Raw genomic sequence first — 12053 nt, 5'->3', positions numbered from 1 at the left:
ACTTAGCCCTTGGGAACAAACAGGGTTAGAGAAAGTTGTGAGTAATCAGACTCTGATTCAGCAAAGGAAACCCCAGAATACTTGTTCAGAAGTCTGTGCAAGCTCATGTTTCTATTTCATAGAATGAAATGGTTAGTAATTTTTATCATTAACATTTTCAAGTACAGAGTTTAGGGAACTCAAGTGCAATGATAATTCCAGGTTGAAAGCACCAGTTAACAGGTGCATAACAACACTCACCTTGGAAAGTAAGCTGCTGCTGGTGGGCTTGGTGGAAGAGTGGAGGGCCAGGGCCTCATGTTGGCTACCCAGCTGCTCCCAGGTGGGGCCACAAGACATGGCACCTGGCTCCAACTCTGGCACACAGGGCAGCCACCCACCACGTGGCCTCGCCCCAGGAGCAGCTGCGCAGCCATCACACAGCCCTGACTCCAGCTTCCCTCCTTCCCCAGGGCTGCAGCTACAGCCAGGGTAGCCACGTGGCAGATGCCAAAGCTGGGAAGCTGAGGGCAGAGTGTGGCTATCCCCAGGAGCAGCCATACCATGGCCCTAGCTCCAGCACTGGCACACAGGGCAGCCTTACCTTTGGAGCAGCTGGGGCAGGGACAATGTAGCAGCTGCCAGAACTGGGGCCGTGGTGCCGCTGCTCCTGGAGCCGAGGCTATGGTACTAAAAAATAGTCAAAATATGGAATGGTCCATTGGCACTGCAGTCTGAACCCATTCAGGTTAGTTTTTATGCAGCAGTGGGGAAAAGGAATGTATTATTATTAATTACATTTACTACAGCAGTGCCTAGAGGCCAGCCAAGAATGGGAGCCCACTGTGCTAGGCTCTGTACAAACCTAGAATAGTAGATGACCCTTTCCCTGCAGAGCTTATAATTTGAATTAATCTGACAGACAAAAGGTGGCGATAGGGGTAGATCACATGAGCAAAGAGAACTGTGGGATGGCAGCGAGTGGCATGATAGTTTCATAGTTCTCAGTGTATGTGTGCGTATTCTTAGGCAGGCGTAAGCTGAAAAGGGAAGAAAAGGGAGGTGAAGCAGACAGGTCAGGGGAGAAGAGGGTAAGGGAGACAGATTTGGAGTTAAGCAGAGGTGAAAAGACTGTGAGGGAAGCAGCAGATTGGAACAAACAGCCAATTGGCATAGAAGGAAGAGAGTCCAGTGAACAGTAATGGAAGTTCTCTGAATGTCAGCGATCACTCCTTGTTCCTATCAGCTGGACTCTGTGGCTGGCTCATCTATGAAGTTTTTATCCCAAAACCTGAGGGGGAGAGGAAGAGGGAGGTCCTAGACAGAGAGTGTATGGGTAGAGGTGGGATCTCCCTTGAATAGTCCTGAGTGCAGGGGTCACATTTAATTAACAGAGTACTATAGCTAAACCATTGCTATGCCTTTTCTCTTCAGAGAGATGGAAATTACTACGATTCTAGAATGCAATTAGGTATATCATGTGAACAGTCAATATGTGCCCCTGCTGTTATTTTATTATAAACAAATTTCCCTCCTTTTTTTTTTTTTTTTTTTTTGGTGCAAGGTTGCCAACAGGGCTACAAAATTATCCACACAACAAAACCATAGAAACAGTACAGATGGTAATTCATAGAGGGATGAGTTACTACATTTTAAAATGACAAAACATACTTATGCCATACTTCAGCCTCTTCTGTGTAATACGTAAATACTTCTTAATATCAGTCAGAGCTCTACCATAGGATTAAAGAATGAGGTGCCAGTATTTTAACCCTATTCACACATTTGAACATTATATCATAATTTGAATTGCTTGCTGACCCTTTTCTCTTTTTTTAAAGTGAGGCCCTGTAACCGGGTTGATAGCACCCACCTCTTGTGAGCATCCTCTCTGGTTGTGTGTCCACATTCTCTGTCTTCTGGTGAGCCCCTTTTTGTAGTTCTGTATAATCAGTGCTTCCCTCTTGGAGACACTATTCTCCTAGGTTTCATCTACACTGCCAGTTTTTTCGGCAAAACATATGCTAATGAGGAACTCATTAGCATAAATAACAATCTCATTAGCATATTTTCTGCTGTTTCTTTTTGGACAAGGGTTTTTTGTGCAAAAAGAAGCAGTGTGGACTTTTTTTGGTGCAAAAACCCCATTTTGCACAAGATCCTTATGCCTGTCCCGGAGAGGCATAAGGATCTTGAGCAATATGGTTTTTTCCTACACTGTTTCTCTTTGTGCAAAAATCCCTTGCGCAAAAAGAAATGGCAGGAAATATGCTAATGAGATAGCAACTTATGCTAATGAGTCCCTCATTAGCATATGTTCTGCTGAAAAAACTGTCAGTTTAGACGAAGCCCTAGGGTATGTCTACACTGCAGAGCTATTTTGGGATACCAGAAATATCCCGAAATAGCTTTTCCACATCTATTAAAGCAGCCCATTATTTCAAAATAGACTTTGAAATAGTGGACAGCTTATTCCAATGTCCCGGTAACCCTCATTCCAGGAGGGTTAAGGGGAATTTCAGAATAGCGAGTTATTTCAAAATTTGGTGCTGCATAGACAGTGCCAAATTATAACATAAGCTATTTCAAAATACATTTGAAATAAGCTACACAATTTGCCTAGCCCAAATTGAATAGCTTATTTCGACCTAAGGGGGCTGTGTAGACACACTCCTAAGGCTCGCCCCAGGCGCAGTCCTCACCCAGTACCTGCAGCCAGCTAGGAACTCCTTCAATGTTATCCCAGTCCCTGCTTGCATATTGTCTTTAGCTCAGTCTAAGAAGACAGCCAGAAGCCTCTCGCTCCCCCAGTCTCTAACTCTACTTAGCCGTTACGCTAGAGTTACTTCAGGCAGCTCAGCGTGCAATCCTTTTCCTCCAGCTCCTAGTAGCACCTCAGCCCAACAAGCCTTAACCGTGCTCTTTTCAGACACTCCTTTTTATATGGCCCTCCTGGGCCCTGATTGGTTGCTTTCCATGCACTCTAGCTTGTTTGGAAGAACTTTCCACTGTTGTCTTCCAGGGATGGGTGTGGCAGAGCCCTGAAGTCTCCTGCAGGGGGCCTTTGGGCTCACTCCACCCCCTCAAAAGGTCCAAGTGGATAAATTATTAAATGCAAAACTTCTAGGTTTATGGAATGTCACAGGTGAGAGTTAAAATGCAAGGTTGCCAAATACAGCAGAATCTTGCTAATTCACATTCACAACTGGAAAGCCTATGAGAATTTCTAAATATTGCAAATTATTACTTATGAAAAGAAACATATTTAACAGAGGCAACCCAAGGATACTGAATCACAAAATGTATTTTTTCATTTGTTTTTATATAGGCAATTTAGTTATTTTATGTAGGCAATGGGTCCTGATATAGTAATAAATGTCCTGAAGACTATTCTGTAAAAGTAATGAAATCATAGCAATAAGGAACCTCAATACAGATTTGGATATAAAATCTCATCTACTTTTATCTCTCTAATGTGTGTATCCATGGTATGCCCATTACCATGGTAACTATGTTCTAACAAAATTATATACAGCATATCCCGTTTATTGGGATTTGATGGCACAATAATGTTGGTGGATTAGAAACATTTGAACTAACAAGGCTCTATAGAATTTTGAAATAAGAGCATTTCTGAGTAAACTGAGTTGGAATTGTTTTTTCCCTTCCCCACTTGGGACTTAATCCAAAGCCACTGAACTCAATGGGAGTCTTTCCATTGATTTGAGTGGACATTGGATCATGCTCTCGAAGGAAATTGTATCACAGTGTTTCTTTCAGGGAAACATTTGGTTCTATTTGTTAGATATAAACCAAGAGTGACTATGTTAAAAACATGGTTCATTATAACTTACAAGTCTACAAATCAACAGTTTGGCTCAAACTCAACTAGTCCGCCAATACCAGGCTCCTGGGACTTTCAGGATAGCTGGTTCTACTCTTAAAGGCCATAACAAAATACTCATCCCTTGGGATATCCTGGTGGGGGGGCAGGCCTCATTATCTCTCTTATGTAAGCTCAGGCTCACTGAAGTAACAATGTAACCTTTTGGCATGAAGCCATTCTTAACAAGCAGGAAAGATGTAACCAACATTACTTCACCGAGCCTACATACTGTGCATGGCTGGAAGAAGGGAAGGCGGTTCTCTTGGCTCCTCCAGCCAAACAACAATAAAATTAAGAATTGTGTAAAATCCTTGCAAAATTATTGAATACATTACTGACACTGCAAGAATTTCTCTCACTTAAACCTGAGCTGAATTTGGCCCATAGTGTTTTCAGAAGACAAGAGATGTAGAAATAGCCAGTGGAAGTATATAGAACTTGTTTGCAGGAAGATTTTGGCAGCACTATATTCTTATTACTGAATTACTTTTCAACTCTCTGTAATGAGGTATCAACATATTATACAGGTGACCAGATGGTCATAAGAATAATGATTTTATTTCTAATACACCTGCCCAACCAAGTGCTGAGAATGGGAAGCATCACAACCCAAATGAATTTCTAAAAACACATGAAGAGTGGGATTGTCAAAAGGGCTCCATGCTGGCCTCCCTCTGCTCCTGCTGAAGTCATATGGGAGGCTCAGGTTGCACTGTGAAGGTTCACCAAACAAAGGCATAATCACCCCCTGTACTAAGATGAAGTGGTAGAGTCTCTAAAAGGCAAGTCATAAGTAAGCATGGATAAGCAGTAGGGCAATACTTGTGGATTTTGAATGGAGTCAGGATCTATAGCCTTAAAAACTTCAAAATTACAGTGTCACTTCAATATCACTCTCCATCTTAGAGGTAGCTAATGTAAAGACATTTTGTAAGTGGGCAAGCATAATATGTTAATGCAGGGTTTCCTAAAGCATGCTCTGTGGAGTCTTGGGGCGCCATACTCTAGGTCCAGGGCCTCTGCAAGAAAATATTAATGAAAGTTGTGACGACTGTTATTTGGTTACTAATTTTCTGATCATTTTTCTTGAAGAAAAAAAAAAGAATTTATAAGAAATATACAAGAAATAAAAACAGAATTCCAAAACACTGACTATTTATTTGGGTACCTATTGAATTAAAAATCATGATATTTTAAGGGCTTCACCAAATTTCAGGACCCCAAAGGAGCTCTGCAGCTGAAAAAGTTTAGGAAACCCCATGTTAATGGTGTTTCAAATCATTCTGAAAAAGCTGGGAGCAGGGGAGCTGCAGGCACCTGGGCAAAGTAGGAGGGAGCTCTGCACAACTGAAAGGTGTGGGGCTAGAGCTAGGCAGCTCTCAGCATTGCCCAGACCATGGCGTTCCCTTCTCATCCCTTAGTGCCACCTAGAGCATGCTGTGTGGGGCTCTGGCAGCAATTTAGAGGGCCCATGGTGCCAGGTGCCACTGCTGTCATATTATAGCTCTCTCTCAAAGATGGACAAATGGAAGAGAAAATGAAAGGCGTATGAATTGTAAATGACACAATATGCCAGACTTTGCCTCTCCTACAAAAAGAAGAAATAATTTCGTCCAGCCACTATTTAAAAATAAACAACAAAGAGCAGTCTGACTTTCATGCTTACTTTGTTGTTTACAGGAATAGCGGTTGGGAAGTTTCATTAGATCCTGTATTCTCTCTTTTTTTTTTAATTGACCATGACAAACTCCTAAGTGGGATCAGCACACATTAACATTCTATGTTCACTTTTAAAAGTTCTCTCTGGGAGAGAATGATTTGCCTCTTTGTGATAGGAGGTGGCAATGCTAATAGACCATCTCATGATTTTAATGATTTTCTCCATCAAATGTATTTAAAGTCCCCATGTCAAATGATTCCAAGCCAACAATTACAAAGCAGAAATCAGTTTTTCTTTATGGAAACATGCAGTTCCAAAAAGAATGGGTTATTTTTCATGCACACAGATGAAAAATCCTCTTTTCTTTCATAGAAAAAATACTCGGAATTGTTACTCTTGTTTAAGAAAAATTCTGCAATTATGTAGTTACAGCAGCTGTGGAGCTACTGGGTATATTTCTTCAATCAGGGCCTGGTCTGAACTCACACTAGTGCAAATCATTGGTAAATCCAGTGAAGTTAGTGAAATGTAAAGTACTTTAACTCTGTTCCTAATTTTTGATCTATGTTTTTTCTTGCCCCTCATTTACTTCATGTTGTACTTGGCTAGGCCACTGAAATATAAAACCAGGCAATAATGTAAGATTTTTAAAGTTCTGCATTCAATTAAGCTCTTTGTATTATTCTATGATCTTTCACAGATACATTTTAAAATGGGTGTCAACTCAGCCTCTAATCTGGCACCTACAATTGTGTAAGACACAGCATAAAGCAGTGCAGGTGCATATGGCAATGTTTAAGGTTTGATCCATAGCTCAATGAAGTCAAGGGGACTTTAATGGAAAGTGAAACAAGCCCTGGGACAGCAAATTGTAATTGAGTGTGCATGCAGTCAAGGAGCTGGACGTCTGCATACTTTCAGAAATAGAAGTGGTTTTATTCTAAAATGGGGCCTTCACTACATTATACAGTGTAACCTAGTTATTATTCTTTTTATCCTTTATTTATTACTAGAAGATTTACTTGGCATTGCTCAGATCCTCAATTCAGTTAATTTTTGTTTTTCTACATTTAAATCATTGTTTTGGTGTGGGACAGGGAATGAGGGGTTCAGTTTGCAGGCTGCCCCAGGGAGAGAGGACTACTCCAGCACACACCTCAGCAGCTTAGGGGCAGGTTAGAAGCACCCTACCATGGCCTCTGCAGTTCCAGTGGGCACAGCCCCAGGAAAGGGGTGCATGTCCCCCAGATGGGACAGGTCCAGTTTCAATTGCTCCCTGTGCTCCCCAGCCAGAGGAAGAAATGCAGCAAACTGTGAGCTTTCCCTTTGCTTGCTGACAAAGGGGAACAGCCAGCAATATTCCTGTTTGAATTAGGGCATGGAGGAGTTCAGCTCCCGTCCCCATTCCATAAAGGGCACCTGGGGGTGAGAGACATGGGGATGGGGCACTCCCAGATTCAGGGGCATGCTCCTGCCAGTTGCTTTCATCTTCCTGGTGATTGTCTCTTTTCTGTATGGTTTTCTGAGAAGCAATCCCATTCCAGGTACATCCCATTTTCCTGGTACAGTACATCCAAACCCTTACCTTGCATTAAATTATGATAAGAGGAACCTGTATACCAAATTTGGTACTCCTAGCACTTATCATTTAGGAGGAGTTCTTGAACAAAGAGAGAGATAGACAGATGCACAGACAAACTCTCTCAAATATATAGTAGATTATCCTATTTCTTTAATTGTTATTTATTCTCTACATTATGTACTGAAAGCCAAATTGTGCCCTAAATTGAAAAGGATTAAATCCAGAGCAACTCCACTGCAGCCCTATGGCAGCTTCATGATTTGCCCTGGATTTGCATTGATATAACACAGTATTTGGCCTTGAGTCCACTGTGTTCAGTTTTGAAATGTTAAAACTATGGTTTTTTCAATTGTCGATATCAGTGTTCAAGGAACCCCTAGGGTTGCCAGGATAAAATTTGTCGAGCAATAAAAAAAAGACCTGCCGAGTCCCGCTGCACAAAGGCTCTGTCTCTTTAAGAAGGGGTGAGGGAGTGCCAAGTTCTCATGGAACCCTTACTTTCACAGAGCACCAATTGGGAGAAACTGGTCTATATGTTATGGTGAGGGTCAAACACACATACACTAGCAAATATTATAAAAGCAATATATGGCTGGTTTGCTCACTCACTCTGTAGGGGTGTCTGTCCTTCAGCAAAGTGAGTTCTTTCAGTTTAGACTTTTGTGGGAAAAGTTTAGAAAATATCTAATTGAAATGGTAATAAAAAATATTTCTTCTTTTCAATCAATTTTACCAGAGACGGAATGGAGTAGAAATATCATAACATTTCCATGGATGGAATATACTTGAGCCTTCCTGGTATTTTTCATATATCAAGGGAACAAGCATTGCCTAGATCAAAAATTATTAAATTCTGCTATCAGATGGTTTGTGAAGTCTCACCTCTTCCTACTGTTTCATTATAATTCCCATGATACATATAAAAACTGGCATTACCATTCCCCTTTAGTTACTCTTGGACTAGTTTCCAACATGTGCATGTTATTTCACATGGACTTACTTTCCACCTCTAGTTCTATTCTCCAGTGATTTTAATAAATTGTTTACAAGAGCAAGCACCAAGACTTCTAAAGTGTTTGGGCATTGCTAAACTCAGCACTGTAATGCCTAAATGAGGATCCCAAAACTCATTTTCAAAGTGATTTGGGCACTTAAGAGCCTACATTCCACTGATGGGCGATCACTCATTGCCAAGTATAATCACCTTCCATGGGAGTTGTGGACCCTCAGGTGGCTGATAAAGCCGATCCTTGAACCGCAAGTTCTATTACAGTAATGACAGAAATTTCCAGGTAGAGCAAGAGGCTGTTGACTATGACTAGAAGCCAGCCTCCCCTTCCTCCTGTGCCTCTTCTCCTCCTCAGCATGTCGGCAGGCAAATTCAAAATGCAGGGAGCCATTGCATAGGACTTCTCTCCATTTTGAGTGATCCTGGGTGAGTGTCTCTCAAGTGTCAATGTTGCACTTCTTTAAGTTATCCTTCAGCAAGTCCTTATAACATTTCCATTATCCTCCTACGTTACGGTATTCTTCTTGCAGATGAGAAAACGGGACTTGTTTTGGGAGGTGATGGTCTGGCATCCGAATAGTGTGACTAGACCTGCATAGTAGCCATCATTACCTCAATACTAGTCTTTGCCTCTTCCAGAACACTAACATTACTGTGCCTGAGGCAGTGTTGGTGACTTTCAAGGACTTTCAAGTGATGTCTGTAGGTTATCTAGGTTTCAGACCCATACAATAGTGTTGGGAGAACGATGGCTTGATAGACAAGAAGTTTGGTGTCTGTTCAAATGTCATGATCTTAAAAAACCCTGTGCCATAAACAAGCAAAGGCTGCTCTGGCACAGCTCAGATGATGTTGGATTTCTACATCAATAACTCCCTTGGATGCAAGACAATTTCCAAGGTAGAGAAAATTATCAACATTTTCCAGTGATTTTAATAGCTGGGGCATATGGTACCTTATTTGGAGAGAGCTGATGGAGCACTTTGGTCTTCTTGATGTTGAGGGTGAGACCAAGACATGCGTAAGCATCACCAAACACTTTCAAGATAGTTTGAAGATCCTTCTCAGAATGGGCAAAAACTGCATTATCATCAGCATAACGAAGTTCCATGATAGATGTGGTGGAAATCCTACTCTTAGCTTTCAGCCTGCTAAGCCTAAACAGCTTTTCATCCATTCTGTAGATGATTTCAACACCAGCTGGGAGCTTCTCAGCAATTAGGTAAAAAAAGATGGCAATAAAGGCCGTAAACATGGTTGGGGTGATGATACGACCCTGTTTACTCCTGTTTGTACTTTGAAAGGTTCATTCTGGGGGTCAGTGCTGCTCAGAACAATCACTTTCATGCTGTCATGAAGCTGCTTTACGACACTGATGTATTTATCAGAACATCCAACCTTCGAAAGTACTGTCTGTGACGGGCTGCCAACGGCCCACACGCTGGACGGCCAGGGCCACCGGGAGACGAGCGGGGCCACTGGCAGAACACCCCCGCGCCCTGGGGCTGCTGGAGAATGGCAACGGGGCCGGAACCTGCCGCTGCACCTGCGCCGCCGGGAGGCCGCGGGCCCCTCCCACGGGATGGCACAGGGAGGGGCTTGCGTGATGAGTGAAAGTGGGGACATGGCTGGGGAAGCCGCCACCTCACTGGAGGGGCGTGACCTCTGGACTGCGTCAGAACCAGCAAGCCATTTCAAAAGGGCCCACCGGCAGAGAGAGAGGGGGCAATCTCCTTCACGGGAGGTAGGGGAGAACCGGGGCCAAGGATGGACTGGGTGCATGCCCAAGACCGGCAGGCGGCCCATCCCCATCCCAAGGGCCCCCGGGATGGCCCCCTTGGATGGCGGACGGCCAGCCCAGGGCCTGAGGACAAGCAGGACAACCCTCACCATCCACGGAGGGAGAGACCTGGCCGGGACAAGATCTGAGGGAACAGACTGGCTGATGAAACATCCACGGCGCACCCCAGGACCCGAACGGCAGACTTCTGGTAAGCACAGGGTGCCGGCAGGTGGGCTCCGAGGGCCAGAGGAAGGCAGGAAGCAGCCCGGGGTGGGGTCCTTGTGACGCCCGTGGGCAGACGTGTTACGGGAGTGACACCCCCCCGTCTGCCAGCCCGGGGTGGGGTCCTTGTGGCACCCATGGGCAGACGTGTTATGGGAGTGACACCCCTCCCGTCTGCCGTGCAGGGGCGATGGCGAGCCCCTGCACTTAGGGCTCCAGGCTGGGACCCAGAGAGAGGGCAGGCCCGGGTCCCCTTCCCAATACCCCACAACTCCCTCCATCTTGGAACGCACGCAAATGTGCGGTTGCATCGGCCGGATGTGAGGGTTGGCCAGGCCAGCGCCTCTGAGGGGCCAAACTCAGGGCGCACGCCCCCCCGCTAAGCCGGGGTATAGATGTCGGGTCCGCTGAACCCCTCTGCTCTGCAGAGAGGGGATGATCGCACCCAACCTAAGGGACGTGGGTCTGGGAATCCCGGTTGGGGACCTGATCATCGGACGAAGGGGTTCGCTGAGCCCCCCTGCCTGACCGGTAGGGAGTGATCGCACCCCACCACTCATCCACACCATCCAAAGAGTATTACAATTCACTGAGTCAAAGGCTTTAGTTAGATCAATAAAAACCATGTAACAGTGGTCACCTTTCCTCCCCACACTTTTGTTGCAGCTGCCGTGCAATGAAGATCATATCTGCAGTCCCGAGACATGGTCAGAAGCTACTCTGTGACTCTAGTAAAATTTCTTCTGAGGGGGCAGAAGACAGGTTGCAAGTACCCATGCTAGAACTTTGCCTGCTACAGCAAGGAGAGATGATTTCCATAATCCACTTTATCTTCTTTTTTAAAGAGGGTAACAATCAAGGTGTCCTTCATTTCACTAGGTAACTCTCCTTCATCCAGATTTTAAGGATAAGCAGGATAAGCTGCCAAATTAACTCTGGTCCACATCTTTAAAGTTTTCAACAGGGAACCCATCTGGACCTGCCACCTTGTTGTTCTTCATCTGCCCGATGGCATTGTATACCTCATGCAAATTGGGAGGGTCTTTGAGCTTGGGGGATTTGCCCAAGAACTTCATCAGCAACCATGGAGGTATGATTAAGAAGATCTTCAAAATGTTCTTTCCAGCAAAAATTAATAGCTTAGTTGTCCTTCAAAAGTGTGGTTCCATCCTTAGTGTGAAGGGGATACATGCCATGACAAGGTGGCCCATAAACAGCTTTAATTGCACTAAAATAAATCATGTGTATTATGGGTGTCCACAAAATGTTGGAATTCTTGCGCATTCTTGGTCCATCATTTGTCCTTGAGTTCTCTGGGTTTACGTTGGACTTCCACCCTCAGCTTAGCATGGGCTTTTCTCTTTGTCTTGCTATTTATATCTTTCTGCCAAGCACAAAATGCCATTCTCTTCTCATTGAGGAGCTGCTCGATTTCAACATCATTCTCAAACCAGTCCTGATGTTTTCTGGTTTGGTAGCCTGTGGTTTCCTTACAGGCACTTATGATTACTGCTTTCAGCTGGTTCCAGTGTTTTTCAGTTTCTTCCAGAAACTTTGATGGAAACATTTCTTCTAAGACTGCTTGGAAGTGTTCACACTCAGATCTTGAACCTTCAGCATGTGCCTGATCTGTTTCTTTCACAATCTCCATTTGGGGGCAATCTTAATTTTCATTGTGGATTGAATGAAGCAATGATCAGTCCAGCAGCCAGCAGCCCTTGTCATTGCTCTTGTGGAAAGTATGTCACTATGATCTCGAGCACAAACGATGACCTAGTTGAGAAGACGCCAGTGCTTTGAACGTGGGTGTGTCCAAGATGTTTTGAACTTGTCTTTTTGTTGAAAGAGGGTGTTTATGATAAGTTCATGTGAAGCACACTTGGTCAGGAGCAGGATGCCATTTGAGTTGCTTTTGCAAACTCCTTCTTTCCT

General features: G+C 44.1%; 1 protein-coding gene across 9 annotated transcripts in view; it reads right to left on the bottom strand.

Annotated features, from left to right (window-relative positions):
* VEPH1 (ventricular zone expressed PH domain containing 1) overlaps positions 1–12053 on the bottom strand; it is a 209302-nt gene that overhangs the window by 98772 nt on the left and 98477 nt on the right. The gene's annotated exons all lie outside the window — the stretch shown is intronic.

Source organism: Pelodiscus sinensis, chromosome 10 (genome assembly GCF_052426305.1).
Source record: "Pelodiscus sinensis isolate ZL-2025 chromosome 10, ASM5242630v1, whole genome shotgun sequence".
Lineage (NCBI taxonomy): Eukaryota > Metazoa > Chordata > Testudines > Trionychidae > Pelodiscus > Pelodiscus sinensis.
This window is presented reverse-complemented; position numbering and strand designations above follow the sequence as displayed.